The sequence below is a fragment of the Mus pahari genome, chromosome 16 (genome assembly GCF_900095145.1).
Source record: "Mus pahari chromosome 16, PAHARI_EIJ_v1.1, whole genome shotgun sequence".
Classification (NCBI taxonomy): domain Eukaryota; kingdom Metazoa; phylum Chordata; class Mammalia; order Rodentia; family Muridae; genus Mus; species Mus pahari.
Genome location: NC_034605.1, coordinates 34,814,182 through 34,830,185, shown reverse-complemented (window position 1 = coordinate 34,830,185; position 16,004 = coordinate 34,814,182).

Below are 16,004 nucleotides of genomic sequence, written 5' to 3'. Positions count from 1 at the left end.
CCTCTCTCTCTCTCTCTCTCTCTCTCTCTCTCTCTCTCTCTCTCTCTCTCTCCTTCTTCTTCCTTTTGCATACTAGTCAAAGGGACCTTGTAAGGCTGGTAAACTTAGGGCTGTTTTCTTCTGTACTTGAGTCAGATTCTCTTCCAAGAAATATTCCCAGAGACACTGTGATGCAAATTCATCAGAGGTGATGATGTGTGTTGGAAGAGAGGTCTCACGTCTCACTTTTCTGTTTAATAAGCGCACTCTCTAATACTTGTCTCCTCTTTTCTTGACCCATACTTGACTTTCTTTAGGCCCGTAGGAGTTCACATTTCTCAAGGAATTGTTTTAAGATTCTTCTCTTGACTTGTGGCATTCAGGATTTTCATCACTTTATTGATTATCAGTCGGCAAAGAGCTGCACATTTTGTGAGATTAATCTATGCACCGAGTTAACAAACTCACTTGATTTCTCCATGTTGATTTTTCAATGTGAATGTAACCAAACCAGAATTCATGATCTGAACAGGATTTCTCTAGCAGGTTTCCTTGTATGATGGGCTGCATGGTTAAGCACAAAATAACATTTCAAACAATCATTGATTGAAACTCTAAAAACAATGAGCCAAAATAAATTTTTTTCTTTTTTGATAAGTTGTTTGCTTCTGGAGTTTGTCACAGTGCCATCAAGTTGACTGACATTCTAGATTTCCAGTATAAAGTGTGTAGGTGAATCCACTATGTACAAGCCCCAACTTATTTCCTTGACTAATCAGGATCTTCACTGCAAAATAGGAATTCAGTTTTCCCTTAGATTAGATCTTGTTATCAACTCAACTGACCACTCCAAGTAAATCTTCAACCTTTCCATCAGCACCACACTCTTTACTCCTGGAGACAAGGGTACCTGGAAGGCTGGGCATGGCATGATGGAAAACCCCACTGGAAACATGAAGATTCCAGGAGCATGTTGGGAGTGATGTAGGTCCTTATAGTAAGAGATATCAATAGCATAGTGTTGAAAGTTAGCAGTATTGTGTTGAGCACTTGACATCTGCAAAGAGGGTAGACCTCACATGAAGTATGTTTGAAAAGAAAACAGTAGAGCAAAGTGAAAGTTCTAGAGTTGATTGATATGGGAATAGCCTTTACTGTGGGGATGGATGATTTTATAATTATAAGCTCCTTTCAGACTCACCAAATGATACATGTTAAATGTGAGTACCTTGGCATATATCAGCTGTTATCTTCTACATTTTTTGAAATTTAATTGCTTCATTTTCCTTTTCCCATTTCTTCCTTCAACCACTTCCATGTACTGCTCTACCACTCTTGCTAATTTATGGGCTTCTGGCCTCTTTTCTCTCTCTCTTTCTCTCTTCCCCTTTCTCTGTTTAAATATCTAGATACAGTCAGCTTGGTCTGTATACTGTTGCTGTATACATATGATTTTAGGGTTGACCACTTAGTATTGGATAACTAATTGAGAGACCCTTACCCTGGGGAATACCATTTTTACCACTCTTAGTATTTCTTAGTTGCTTATAGTTCTTTGTCTAGAGTTGACAACTGCAGTAGAATTCCCCCTTCTGTGCTGGTGCCATCCTAAGTCAGGGCTTGTTTACATAGCCATGTTATTGAGATTTCATGGGTGTAACTTCCCTGACATTTTTAAGAGATGCATCTCACAGCAAATAACCAGTTCCTCTGGCTCTAATAATCTTTCCACTCCCAATTCCATTACAGTTTCTGAACTTTATGTGCAAGAGTTATGTTGTAGATGGTCCAATTGAAGAGTTCTCAAAAGGAGAAATAAAAACACCCCAGAAATATATCCAAAATTATTCTTCATCCTAGCAATGAGGGAAGAATGGTCAAAACAATTTTGAGATTTCTTCTTCCCCTATCTAGAATAGCAAAGTACCCGACAACACATGCTAGAGAAGAAGTTGAGAAAGGGGTTTCTCATTCACTGTTGGTGTCAGAGTGGTCCAGCCACTCAGTATGGCAAACAAACCCTCAAAAAGCTAAAAATAAATCTACCACATAACCTAGCTATACCACTTCTTGGTATTTGCTCAAAGAACTTGACATCTTACTCCGCAGATAATTGGCAATGTTCATCAATCATCTTACTGAAATTTGTTTTGTAAGGCAACATTTGGGGCTAGAGTGATGACTTGGTGGTTAAAACCACTTTGGCAGAGGACCCAGGTTTGGTCCCCACCACCGACATGTCAGCTCACAATGGACTATAAACTCCAGCTTCCGGGGATCTGATGCCCTCTTCTAGCTTCCACAAGCATGGCATACACATGATGCACATATGCATACATGTAAGCCAAATACTCAAATTTTAAAGCAAACTGCAAAGCTACATATTTTACATGGCAAGCAGTTTAAAATAGCTTGAGAGTTCCTTAAAATATTGCTTATAGAATTAGCAGATGACCTAACAATTTTACTTTTTGAAATCTACACAAGAAAAATGAGAATGTGTACAACATATGCTCACTCAGGGACTTTAATACAAACATTCACAGCAGCATTAGGCAAAAGGGCTAACCTGAGTGCTGGAGCAGGTATCTACCATCCCAGTTATTTGTGAGTCTGAGGCAGGAGGACCTCTTAAGTACAGACAACATAGCTCAACTGAGTCTCAATAATAGTAGTAGTAGCAGCAATAGCAACTAAAGAGTCTGTGTTTATAAGACCACAAAATTAGAAACAGCCCAAATACCTACTTGGGACATGAGTAAACACAGTGCTGTATCAATACAAAGGAAAAATACAACTGGCCCTCATGCCTGCAGGATTCATGTTTATGGATTCAACCATTATGAATCATAACCATCTTTCCTGAACCCCGACTCCCTTTGTCATTGTTCTCTGACTAGCACAATGTGACAACCATCTCCCCAGCATTCACGCTGCATGGGTACATGGGCGTTATAAGCCACCCAAGGTGTAAAGCACGCAGGAGGAGGTATGGGTTATATGCAGACACTATGCTGTTTTATGTAAGGGTTTTGAGCATCTGCACATCTCTCATCCTCTGGGATCCGACAACCAATCTCCATGGATATAAGGAATAGCTGTACTTCATCATAAAGAGGTACCAGTTAATTATCAGCGCATATACAACATGAGTAAGCCATTAAGTATTACGCTAAGTGCATATACAACATGAGTAAGCCACCTAATGTATTATGCTAAGTGAAAGAAGTCATTTCCCAAAGACTGCCTATTGCATGACTCCACTTTATGTAATTTCCAGGAAAAGCAACTTTTCGGAGACAGAAAGCAGATGCGTGGTTGCTGAATTCAGGGTTGGAATATGAACTCAGATTGTGGTGATGGGTCACAACTCCATAACCCCCCGTGAGTCATACAATTGCACATTTCAAAGGAATGAGTGCTCTGGGACACAAATTACATCTAAACCAAGTTGGGGTTCCAAAAGCCACATGCTTTGCTCTCACCTATACTACCTGTACCACAGTGTGCTTCCACCTTTTCTTCTTAGTTGGAGTTTGTCCTACATTTCTGGTTGGTAAGGAACATCCTTTGGTTGTGTTCATTGGACATGTTAAAACATTGCTGACCCTGAAGGAATCCCAAGGCAAGCTTCCCTGTATAACATCCAGACAGTACACCGACAGTCTGGCTCATTACAAGATACAGTTAAGCAACATTAAAACCAAAAGAATGCCCTGCAGAGCAACCTCCAGCACCAGATCCCTTCGACTTGGCTTTTAGGAATTTGCCTTGTTGGGAAATAACAGCATCCATGATGGGGGCAGGGCCAGAGCATGAACAATCTACCACAGAAATCATAAAGAATCAGTTAACCTGTGAGAGATGGCTCAGCAAGTTGAGGCCCTTGCCATCAAACCCAGTGACCCGAGTTCAATCCTGGGGACTCCCCTAGTGGAAGGAGAGAACACACTCCATGAACTTGTCCTTTGCCTTCCACACCCCAGCTGTTGCATGCACATATCCTTCCCCCCTAAAAAATAAGTAAGTAAAGAGTTTGCATGGTTTTTTTATGTATAAGAGTTCTGTCTGCATGTATGCCTGCATGCCAGAAGAGAGCATCGAATCCCATTGTAGGTGGTTGTGAGCCGCCATGTGGTTGTTGAGAATTAAACTCAGGACCTCTAGGAGAGCAGCTAGTGCTCTTAACCACTAAGATTAACGACTAAGTTACCTCTCCACCCTTGTAAGTATATTTTTTAATTAAATAAAATAAGTTATCTAGTTACTGTTTCTGCTGGAAAAACAGTAAAAAAAAAAAAAATCATCTTGCTCAACTTGTTAACTGTCCAGTAATCATGCCCCACAGATGACTGTATAGCTCTGAGTAAGAAGGCAGGATTCTTCATATTACACACAGTTGAGACCCTCACCAAGTAAAATAATAAAAGTGTTCGGAAACAGTCAAAATTGACTAACATGACACATGCTTGTATGGACACAGGATGGAGCAGGATAGAGCAGGATCCTGGATTGGCTGATGCTGTCGACTTGACATACGCTAGAGTTACCTAGGAGATAATCCCCTGGGCGTGACTATAGGGATTGCCTAAATCAAATGAACTGAGTTGGGAAGAGCCACCTTAACAGTTGGTGGCAACAGTCCAGGGACTGGGGTCTTAGACTTTTAAAAAGAAGACAGTGAGCTGACACCCACTTTCATCTCTCTCTGCTTCCTGGATGTAAACAGCTGCCTCAAGATCCCGCTGTCCTGATTTCTTTTTCATGAGGCCCTGCACCTTTGAAGGATGGGGCAAATAAGCCTGTCATTGCTTAAGTTGGTTTTTGACAAGAATTGTGTCACAGCAGAATTCATTAGTACAAAACTGTCGACGATGATTTGGGAAGGAGAGCAGGCTTATTTTATAAATGTTGTAGACATTTCTGGGCTGGATTTTAAATAACTATGTATTAATTTTGCACATAGAAAAAGTAAAGACAGCCTGAGCGAGTTGTGTTGTGTCAGTCTCACAATCCTTTGCAGGTTGTGTGTCCCTGGTAAGGACAAAGCCTAATCTGATGTTCCCCAGGGGAACAGTACCCATGAAACTCTGGCCACAGAGAGATACCTTCCTGCTGCTGCCATTGGGCACTGAAGATCAATCAGGACCCAGACTTGCTAATGAAACACTTCATTGAGTATGCTGCCTAGTAGATTATAACAGTTTTCATTATGGCTCAAGCTGGACTCATGCACTGTGGAGTAAGGTGGTAGTTTATCCTGGACATGCAATAGAAAAATCTCCACAATGGGCTGAGCCTGCTGATGGCTTTTAAAGGTGGGTTTATTTGCTTAATTCCGAGTGGAGCTGTGCCCACAAGAAGTGGGACTTTCCTGCCAGCTCCTCCATTTAAAAGTTCCCCCTCTTTCCCAGAATGTTACAGTTGCCTCAGGCAGAAGCACTTGAGAAACAATACTTTCTGTTCTCCACAGGAGCCTTCTGCCTCAAGAGAGGGCTGCAGAAACCATCTTCAGCCATCTCTGCTCCAGACCTGAGGTGGACCGTCGCTACTGCTGGTGGAGACAGACTATTTCCATCCTGAGAAAGCCTGTTGACTTGAAGCAGAGGTCAGGAGGCTCTGAACTCATATCCAGTTCCTGCTGCTGTGTGGCCTCGGAGCTAGGCGTGGATCTTGCATTCTTAAAATTGTAAAACAAAAGCAAAACCACTAACAACAAACAACAACAGCAAACCTGGAAGCTTAATTATAGCTTATGCCACACGGACCTATTATGAGCAAAGTTACTATCTCACAGTACTCTGTGGGATCACAGCCATGTCTATTGTTCACATGTTGGTGTTACTCTGAAGAACTTCTCGTTTGCTGTCAAGTTTTTATGGCATGAGAAGCCTGCATAAGTACTAACTGGCTGTTCCATAGACCTCTTGTCTGCCCTGGCTTGGTGGAGCAGTGCTGGCATAGGGGGTTTTAATAGCAACAGCTTGGGAATTGAAGACGTCCTTTCGGACTCGAGTACAGGGTGTTGTCCATTGGCAAAGTGCTTCCTTAGAATGCTGGGGCCCTGAGTTCTATCGTCAGCACCAACAGCAAAACCAAAACAACAACAACAACAATAACAACATGCATGGTACCATGATAAAATAATCACTGATTTAATTACAGCTTCTCTAAGGGGGAAAAAAAGGCATATCAGTTTTATAATAGATATTTATGTTGGAAAAACTAATGAGAGCAAATGTTATAATTTTTAATATGACTGTTTCACTATCTCTGACCCCAGTCCCACAAGGTGGCTCCTTGAGAGCTGCGACTGCTCTGTTTATTTGGGAAGCTCAGTGTCCCCGTGTGGAGCGTCTCACCAGAAATGCTCAGGGCAAGGTCTTTCGATTCCTACTGATCATAACATGAATTTAATGGACCCTTCAGGCATTTAAAGAAAAACAGGACAGATTAGGATTACACATATTAGAATAGAAGATTCAGGTTAGACCAGAGATTTAGATTCCCCTAGAGAGAACAGAGGGCTACAATGCACTACACATGGGGTAAAGTTTGTCACATGTCACGAGACTCATTCTTTGCTGCTATTTCAGTTATCCAGGCTTGTGATGGAAACATTTCTCAGTGAGAGTTGTAGTAAGACAAGCTCCTTTGTGCTCCACCGTTGCACAAATCAGATGTGTCACAGTTCAGGGCAGGGAGTCCCTGAGTGTGGCTTTTGGTCCTTATCCCAGATGTTGGAGATGTCCAATCCACTGAGTAGCACTTGCTTCCCCAGCATCAGGTTCAATTAACTTGTGAATGAGACTCTGGTCTTTAGGGTGACACTGAGGTAGCTATGGCCAATAAACACCCTTGGCATTTTGGAAGATTGAAGTTGAGCAAGAAGAGGACTGGGCCCCTTTAGTGAAGGAAATGAGATGGAATGTTCTGCTGCAAAGCCTGCAGACCCTCCAGAGGGTGAGCAGCTGGGACAGGGTTCAGTGAGGTGCAGCACGCTGGAGATAGGAGCAGCATATTGCATCTGGACCAAGAGGGGGAAACTGAATCTATACAGTGATGAGGTAGAATGGAACTTCCTCTGGACTCATCTCAGGTGGAAGCTCTCCCATCGGAGATGCCTTCTCTCCCCTCTTCCCGCAGGCCACTCCATCTGTAGTTGAGATTATTTACCTCTTGCTACTTACTAGCAACCTCCATTCAGGCTAGATCAGGTCTCTCCCAATTTCCACCTGCTCAGAGCTTCCACCTGAACTGCTGTTATAATGTAACAGTCCTGCAAGCAATTTTGGTGACTAAATGAAAGAAACAAGAAATGTTGCCAGTAATGTTTCAGTGGACTATAACTAGAATGTTCTTGTCTCTACAAAATCTTATGTCTTGGCTGTGATATTAGAAGATGGGACATACAGAAATAATTGTGACAATAGGGTGGAATATTCACAAATAAGATTAATGCCCTTACTAAAAGGACTCCAGATAGCCCCCCCCCCCCAACAACAACACACACACCTGCTTTGGGTTTTGCATTGGATGACATAGGTAGAAGCTGCCATAACTATCCAGGAACTGAGTCGTCGCCAGACTCTAGATCTACTTGCACCTAAATCTTGGGCTTCCAGCTTTCAGAATGGTGAGTAATACATTTCTTTTGTTGATAAGACATGCAATGTGTGTTATTTTGTTACAGTTCTTTCCAGCCAGGCATCTTCCACCCACTGTATGGGCAGTGAGCTTTAAGAGTCGATCTGAGGAGAGGAATTGGCATGATCTGAATCTTGAGATCTGGCATGGCTGTTGAGAGGGAGCTTGTTGCTCAGAGTTCTTTAGAAAGTAAAGGGGTTCCCTTCAAGAACTCAATCAATTCCTTACCTGGTCCCACTCCTTCAGCATGGGAGAGAGCCCAGGACCCTCTCAGAGACTTGTCTTGTGGCCACAGTTGTTCTAGCTTTGTGAAGTAACAAGCCAGACTGTAAGAATAACAGCAGCAGGCAATGAGTCGGAAGGAAAATCAAGACTGTTTCCCAAGGAGATGCTGACTATGTGGGTTCTGATGTCTAAGCTTCTGCCTGGTGTTTACAAACATACAGGGGACTCCATGTACACTATGCTTTCTACTCCGTTTTCATGTCATTTATATGCACATTCTCTGTTTGTTAGGATGTTTGAGGCTCCTAGTAAAACAAAACCCAGACTGGATGACTCTTAAACAGTCAGGAAGATGTATTATTTTGCATCACACAAACGGGAAGCTGTGTTCATGCCCACGAATTGAATTCTTTGTTCTGTGATATTGTTTGGGATGCTGATCTCTTCTACATTCCTGTGGCAGTCTTATTCCTGTGTAGGACAGTTTCATGTTTGGCTCAACTATCACAAGCCAGCCCTGTGCAGAGCTAGCCAGAGTCACAGAACTGATATTTAGTGGAAGTAAAGAGTCTAGACTGTCTAGTCTGTCTTCTCTTTCCAATGCCACAGACTGGGTAGTTACAGAAGAAGGGATGTTTGGGTCATAGTTCTGACCCCAGATCAAGGGTTTCCCATCCAGTGATGGCTTCTTTTCTTGCTGTCAGGGTCCCAAGTTGGCGCTAGATATCATGTGGTGAGAGACAAAGAACTTGTGTGGGACACAGTTAATCATTCTTAAAACAATCCAGAATTAGCCCAGACCCATCTGAAGCTGAACTGAATCATTCATGAGGGCAGAGTTCCAATCATCACTTAAGGATTCTGTCCAGTTTTACCTTTGGATAGCACAATCACAATGGAGATTAAATGCTAATATATGCTTCAGATGGAATATCTCATATTCAAATAAATCCTAACAGATTCTTTCTAATTTTCTGTATCAGAAAGAAAAGCAAAAAACAAAAAAACAAAAACAAAAAAAAACACTTCTTAGGTACTTCCTAGCAGACTTCTCATGTTTCAGTGGAGTGAATTTGGTCCCCATTGGGATTTTATTCCAGATACTGATATTGTTACCAATCAGCTGGTCAGAGTCTTTTTGCCCCACCCACCCACCCAGGTAGCTTAGCAAGTGGTTGTCTTTTCAGCAATGGTGTCCCTGAGTTTCATCACAGAGACAGCCACAGCCAGGTAGAAGAGATAGGAGGTCACACCCTCTGGTGCCACAGCTCTCATGCCGGTCTCTAGTAGAGGGACCCTCAGCCCTACATGTGTTACAGCTTTGGTGTAGGCCTAGGGAGTTGGGACTCTTCATGCTGTCAGCTCAAAAGGCTTCAAGAGAAGTCTTTCCTTGGGTTGAATGTTAAAATACCAGAGCCACCTGCTCCTCCAGCTTAAGAAAGGATATTTCTACCAGTTGCTGCAAACTTGCTTGCATCAGCTGAAGTATGCAACCTCTCTGCTAGGGCACTAGAGGAGACCACCTCCAGCCAAGAGGGTGATGGTCTGCAGAGACCCTTAAAAGCAAAGGGTCTGGTACAAAGTGAAACAGTTCTAGTTGAGGCTGTACCTTCCAGAACAAGCATGTGTGATCATTGTATAGTTGCCTCAAGGCATTGTAGAGTACTCAAAATAGCTGGTGTTGGCTAAAAGCTAGTCTGACTGATGGTTTGATTGAACAAATCTCCATGCCTAGTTCTGCAGCCTCTTGACCCTTGGATTTCAAGTTGCTGAAGCCAAGGGAATCCTGGCCTATCTTGAGTATGGCTGTATTTATTGTCCTCCCTGTGTGTGGTGGTGCAATGGGTATTTCTACCAAAGTATATGTAAGTCTGTCCTCCAACTGCAGGGCTCAGTTAGCGTTTCGTTCTAACCACTCAGTTTTAGTTTCCAAAGAACTGAAACCAGTAATCACTTCCCTTTGATGCTAAGGAGATGCAGATGCTGCTTAGTTTAGGGATGTGGGGAGGTTCTCCCACCAACACATCTCCAAGCAAAGCTTCCCATTGGTTAAACTACAAGACCGTGGAAAGCAGAGGAGCATGGGAAATGTAGTCCAGTGATATTGTACAAGTCAGCAAAATGTGGGCCAGGGCAAGCCGTGGGAAAGCAAATAAGAAACACAGCTGTGTCACTAGCATCAGAGGGACCTTCTGTGACAGAGGCTCTCTTCTCATAAACTGTGTTGAGTTTGCCATTTTCCCAACCCACCAGCAGCCTCACACTTTCCAGCATTCACTTCCTTTTAACTGAATCTGGAAGGCTACCTAGTACTGGGATGGCTCTAAAGGACTCTTCAGCAGGGCTTCGGCTCCATCCCTGCGGATCACCACTGCTGCCATGGTTTAACTAGTCCCACGGTTCAGAGCGGGATTCTATATCTTTCCTACCACAACTTACCACTGCGTCTTTGCTTATACTCAGTGTGATGGTTTGATTGCGTTCCTTCAAAGTTTGTATATTTGAATCCTAATTCCCCAGTGCGACACTTAGAAACTGGGAAGACATTTGAGTTGGGGGAAGGAGCCTCAGAATAATAAGTTATGAAAATTAGGCTTTGTTTTTTTTCAATACATATGTATTTGTCCTTATGCGTCCAGTCATGAAGCAGCCAACCCCCTTGACAGAAGCTCATCGGATGCAAGCTCCATTCTTTTGGATCTTACAGCCTCCTGTGCCTTGTCCAGCTTAATGTTTTTCCTTTATAAACTATCGCATTCAGTCATAGCAGTTTGACAAGTGGAAGAGGACACTTAGTTTGCTCACAATGTACACTTCCGCTATACTCTGGAATGCTCATGGACTGACCTGTATATGGTATCTCCGTATCATTTTTTGCGTCAATCTCATTGTTGGCAACTAACTTCCATCTCTCAGTTCAGGTTCTTAAGAATACATTTGGCTATGCTCCCATTCCACTACCCAGTCAGGCATTCAGAGACCTCCCCGTCTTTAGTCCAGTGAGCCTGTCTTAGAGGATGCTGTTGGCTCCATTACACAGAGTCGTGGTGCCTGGGGCTGTACCCTGTGCAGGCATGTGTTGTGGGCAGGCTTCCTGAGAAAGACTTGGTATGTAGGTCAAGGAAGACACCTCCGTTTCTTGTGTCCTCTGAGCCTTGTGCTACCTTGTCCTTCATCTTGGTTATGTCCACTACCCTGAGCAGAACTTCCTTATTCCTCAGGATACCCATCCTGCCTTGCTCACTTGCGTTCGTCCACTTCTTCACGAGTCACTCAGCAAATATTTAAAGAAACCATTTCATGTTTCAGACATGGCACAAAGCTCCGTGGTGCAAGAGAGAAGAGCCATGTTTCCCCACCAGGGTCTCCCCATACTTGGGGTATCCATTTACATAAGACTCCCTTCCCTTGCTGCTTTGCCCAGGCTGGGAACCTGAAAGCCACAGTACCCCTTTCCCTGTTCTCGTCTCAGTCTCCTCCACCCTCCTGGCAAGTACGGCTTGCATGTATTTCAGAGGTGACAACCTTCTGCTTGCTTCCCATTTCTACCTCAGAGAATGCTCTCGCTTGTTCTTGGCTACTTCATAATTTAAGCATATCCTGTCTTTAAAAGAGACAGGAGTGTAGACAATGTCCATTGACACAACCAGCTTTCGGTGATTATCCCACGATGTGGCAGAAACTCCACAGGTTTCTGAGACTCCCTGCAAGCACATTCAATGAATGTGTTATGGTTTTGCCTTTGAGAAGCACCCCGGCCCCACCTCCATGCCCTGCTCATGTTTTGAACCCTTGTTCCCTAGATGTGGCTCTGTTTTCCAGATCTCTGAAACCTTTAGGAGTTGGGGCTTGACTAGTGCCTGGCTAGGTTACTCGGGATGGGCCTGTGAGGATGACAGCATCCCCGTTTCCTTCTGTGTTCTCTGGTTCTTATCGGCTGAGATGTGAACAACCTCTGCTCCCCCTCTCCACCATAAACTGTGCTACCACAGTCCTTTCCCTTCAGCGATGGGCTCTGAAACTGTGAGGAGAGATAAGCCTTTTCTTGGGTACCTTGTTTTGGTCTGGTGTTTGGTCACAGTCCGCACAAATTACTGATAGACCAGCTGAGTCAAAGCCAAAGTACATCTTAAGTAATCTAATCTCAGTGTGGCATTTACTTCACAATCTACATTTGTTGTTAAGTTCTCGCTCGTTCATTTGAAAACTGACTCCCCCCCCCCCCCTTATTATTATACCTTTGAGGCAAGAGAAAAAGGAATTTTCCAGTGCTGGGCTTGTGACTGGAGTCCACAAGTGTGGGTCTCATCTCGCCATCCTCTGTAACTATCTAGTACCCTTGGTGCCCTGGGAGGCGCAGTTTTGTTCACTGTTTGTTTTGCCTCTTGAGTGTGTAATCACCTCAGGTAGTTATGTTATGGTGACAACAGAAACATTTGTAGCTGAGTTCCTACAAGTTCCCACAGGAAGCTCTGGTGGTCATAAATCTTGATGCCATGTGAAGTCTCTTTTGCATCCAGGGACCGGATAATTCCACTTACCCCACCTCTGCTAAAAGGACATTTCTGGAAGCAGCCAGGACATGGGCATGGTCGTCTGCTTTCCTGCCCCTTCAAGGAAGAAATTGGTTTTAAATTAACCCCAAATTTGTTTGTTTTAGAAAAATATCCATGGAGCACAGAAATGATCTCTTGTTTTCAAGTATAAATAGAATCTATAACAGATGACTTTATTTTTTCTTTCTTTCTTTCTTTCTTTCTTTCTTTCTTTCTTTCTTTCTTTCTTTCTTTCTTTCTCTTTAATATTTAATGCCTAATGAGCACCAAATTGGTTAAGATAAAAGCAACTGAGTCCTAAGAAATGAACTCTGCCAGGCTGTGTTGTGGAGTGAGAAACCATTGTTCATTGGGTGCTGTGGTTTTGTTGTTGTTGTTATTGTTGTTGTTTAGTGTGTGTTTATCTCTGCCAATCACAGGCCGATCTCCTCTTCCTGCCTTCCCTGCTTTTTTCCCCCTCAAATTTGGCTTCACCCACTTGCTCTTACGAAAAAAATATTTTTTTAAAAAAATTTTTTCCTAGCAACTGAGTACATTCCAGTGTGTCACCTCATAAAGTTCCTCTGGGTGTGCCCATTTAAAAAAACGAATGCTCAAATAAGCAAACCACTGAAGGTCACACGTACACAGACACGTGGACACAGAATGCACACACCCAGAAACACAGACACACAGAGTCATGACACTCCAAGAACCCTCAAGCTTGGAAATTCAGAGTTCTGCCCGAGTTCTGCTCCAGCTTTGAATCCTGGTTTCCAGAGAGGTTAAAATACCACTCTGTCCCTGCATAAAGTAAATGCTAATGCTAATATTGCTTCAAAGGAAAGACTCCGGTTCTTCTTAAGTGGCCTGTGCACATTGTAACTCCCTGAGCCTATTCTTAGAAGATCTAGGTGGTGTTGGGCTTATTCTTTTATAGAATAATGGGGTGTTTATGTTACACAGTCCCATTGTGAGATCAATCAGTCCCTGCCAGGGTTTATAAACATTGTCTGCAGGTGGTCCTGGCAGGGCATCCCAGAAGACAACACTTCATTGTCTGGAAACAGGCCTGCATAGCCCAGAGCAGCAGGCCCAGTGCTGTGGACAAAGCTTTGCGCTGGCCAGAAGGTAGCTGATGGAGTCACAACAAGCAGTTTTTAACTCCTTCCCCAGGGCCTCCTGAGCAATGGACTCTGAGGACCAAGAACTTGGGGCCCATCAGAGAGGGAGAGCTGGCTCAGAAGCTCACACTCTGACAGCCTTACTCTTTGCTTTGTAGCTCCTCCCTCCTCCCGTCATTCTTCTTTCGAGAAGAAGGTGAATTTTGCAGGGTTCTCTCCAGCTGTACTTTTTTTCCAGTTGCATTTGTTTGTTTGCTTTTTTAAAATATCAAAAGTGAATAGGGAGGCATAGTTTTGATGGCTTCATATCCTTTTTAGATTTCCCACACAAGAGATTATTCCTTCACACTTAACCTCCAGCACCACCTGGTGAAAATTTAAACCAGGCTACTGTGCATTATTCAAGAGTAAAAGCAAAGCAAATGGGGTCACAGAAAGCACGCATGTGTAGGAGGACAGCCATCGCTGTACCCTGCCCTCTCCTTTCTGTTTGCTCGTTTGCTCAGCACCAGCTTCAGGCCTCTCGACCATGTGACCTCGGAAGCAAAAGTCCTCTGAGGTTGGAAGTCAGGAGATAATAGCGTCGAGGGCCACCTTTCCTTAAACCTCCCAGCTTACCTTCAGCTTCTCTGGTCAAGGGAGTCCTTTGTCCACCAAAGAGGTCTGTCTAGACTCTCATTGTCTTTCCACTTCCCTTGGTCTATGATTCCGTACTTCATACCTTAGGCTACTGCATGCCTCTGGTTTAGAATTGGCTTCTACCCAAGACTATGCTATTGGCCCAGAGAAAATAAATATGGCTGGGGCCTATGCAGTCAGGACCTTGCTTTACATAGTTTTAGGACTATGCATGCTGTCTTTGTGTCTCACAGTTAAGACCCCACCGGCAGAAGTTCATTTTCAAAGAGGGGTGTTAAAAGATGTGGTTATTATTCAGAAAAGAATGATCTGCTGAGGGAGACTGTTGTTTTGATTCCCCTGTAATTTATCTTTCAACAGATGGCAGCCTGGAGAAGAAGCAATAAACTATGGCTTGCAAATGTCAAGGCGTTGATTCCCAAGGGTGGTGTCCAGACCCTTCTTGATGAGGAACTATTGTCAAACATGAATAGAGTCTTACTGATTGTTTCTTACCTCTGAACACCCAGTCTACAGAAACTACATAATTGCTGTTAGTTTGGGTCTCAGCTGTTCCCCAGGGACTGATGACCCCAACCTGAGGTGCTCTTGTAATGGGATAGAACCTTTAGTGTGCAGAGCTGAGGCGTAGGAAGTCACGTCATTGGAGGGACCCTGCCATCTCCTCAATCTTTGCCCACCATAAAGTGAGTGGCTTCCTTTACCACCTACTCCCACCATGACATTCTGGCCTGTCACAGGCCTAAAGCAGAAGTCTAAGCAGCAATTGCATGGACTGACACCCTGAAAAACAGCGTGCAGGTTGCCTTGTGTCAATTAGACACAAACCTAGACATTTTAGGGGGGGATAGAATCTTAACTGAGGAAATGCCTTCCTACAAGTGGCCTGTAGGCAAGTTCGTAAGACATTTTCTTGAGATTCACGTACCCATTGTGGGTACTACCATTCCTGGGATGGTAGTCCTGATCGTATAAGAAAGCAGGCAGAGAAAGCTAGGAGAAGCAAGTCAGTAAGGCACTGCTCCTTCATGGCTTCTGTTCCAGCGCCTGCCTTGCATTCCAGTCCTAACTTCCTTTGATGATCGACTGTGATCCAACAGTGTAAGAGAAATAAACTTTTTCCTCCACAAGTTGATTTTGGTCATGGTGCTCTATCATGGCAGCAGAAAGCGTAACTAAACAACGGTAAGTGGATCACCTTAGGAATTTCTGTTACCACTTGGAAAACGATGAGCAGAAGCACTCAGACCTTCTCTGGAATGTCTGAGTTAAACTGGGGAGGAGAAACCCACTTTATTTAAACCAACCATACTAGACATGGAGGTCAGTTATTAAGCTGAAGGGTGTTTGAGGCTGGCTAGTGGTGTTACGAGATCTTCTCCTTGGGTGACCGTATGTAGAGTCAAGAAGTCCCTTCGAGTAACCCCTTCCTGCATGGCCATTGTGCTGGGAGAATAGGTAAAGGCCCTCCTGGGCTTTGACTGGTTAAACCCTGGTGTTTGAGTACTTTTGCTGAAGGCCTGAGACCTAAACTTTCATCTGGTGTCTTATTGCCACCAAATTTTATTGAACCTTCTCCATAGTTTGCGATAGATCTTTGGACCATTTATGCCAGGGGCTGAATGGGAATCCATAACACAGCTTGTGTCTTCTTTCTATGAACTTTTGGCTGTGGCTTACCTCTGGCTTGTCTTCCAAGGTTCATGTGCTGGTGGCTTAGTCTCCACTGGAACACTGATGAAAGCTGGAAGAACGTTAACAGATGCAGTCACGTTGTGGTTAGTAGAGGGCAAGGGTCACCACGCTCAGAGAGCATTCACGCCAACTGATGTCTTGGTAGTGGGTTAGGTACCTC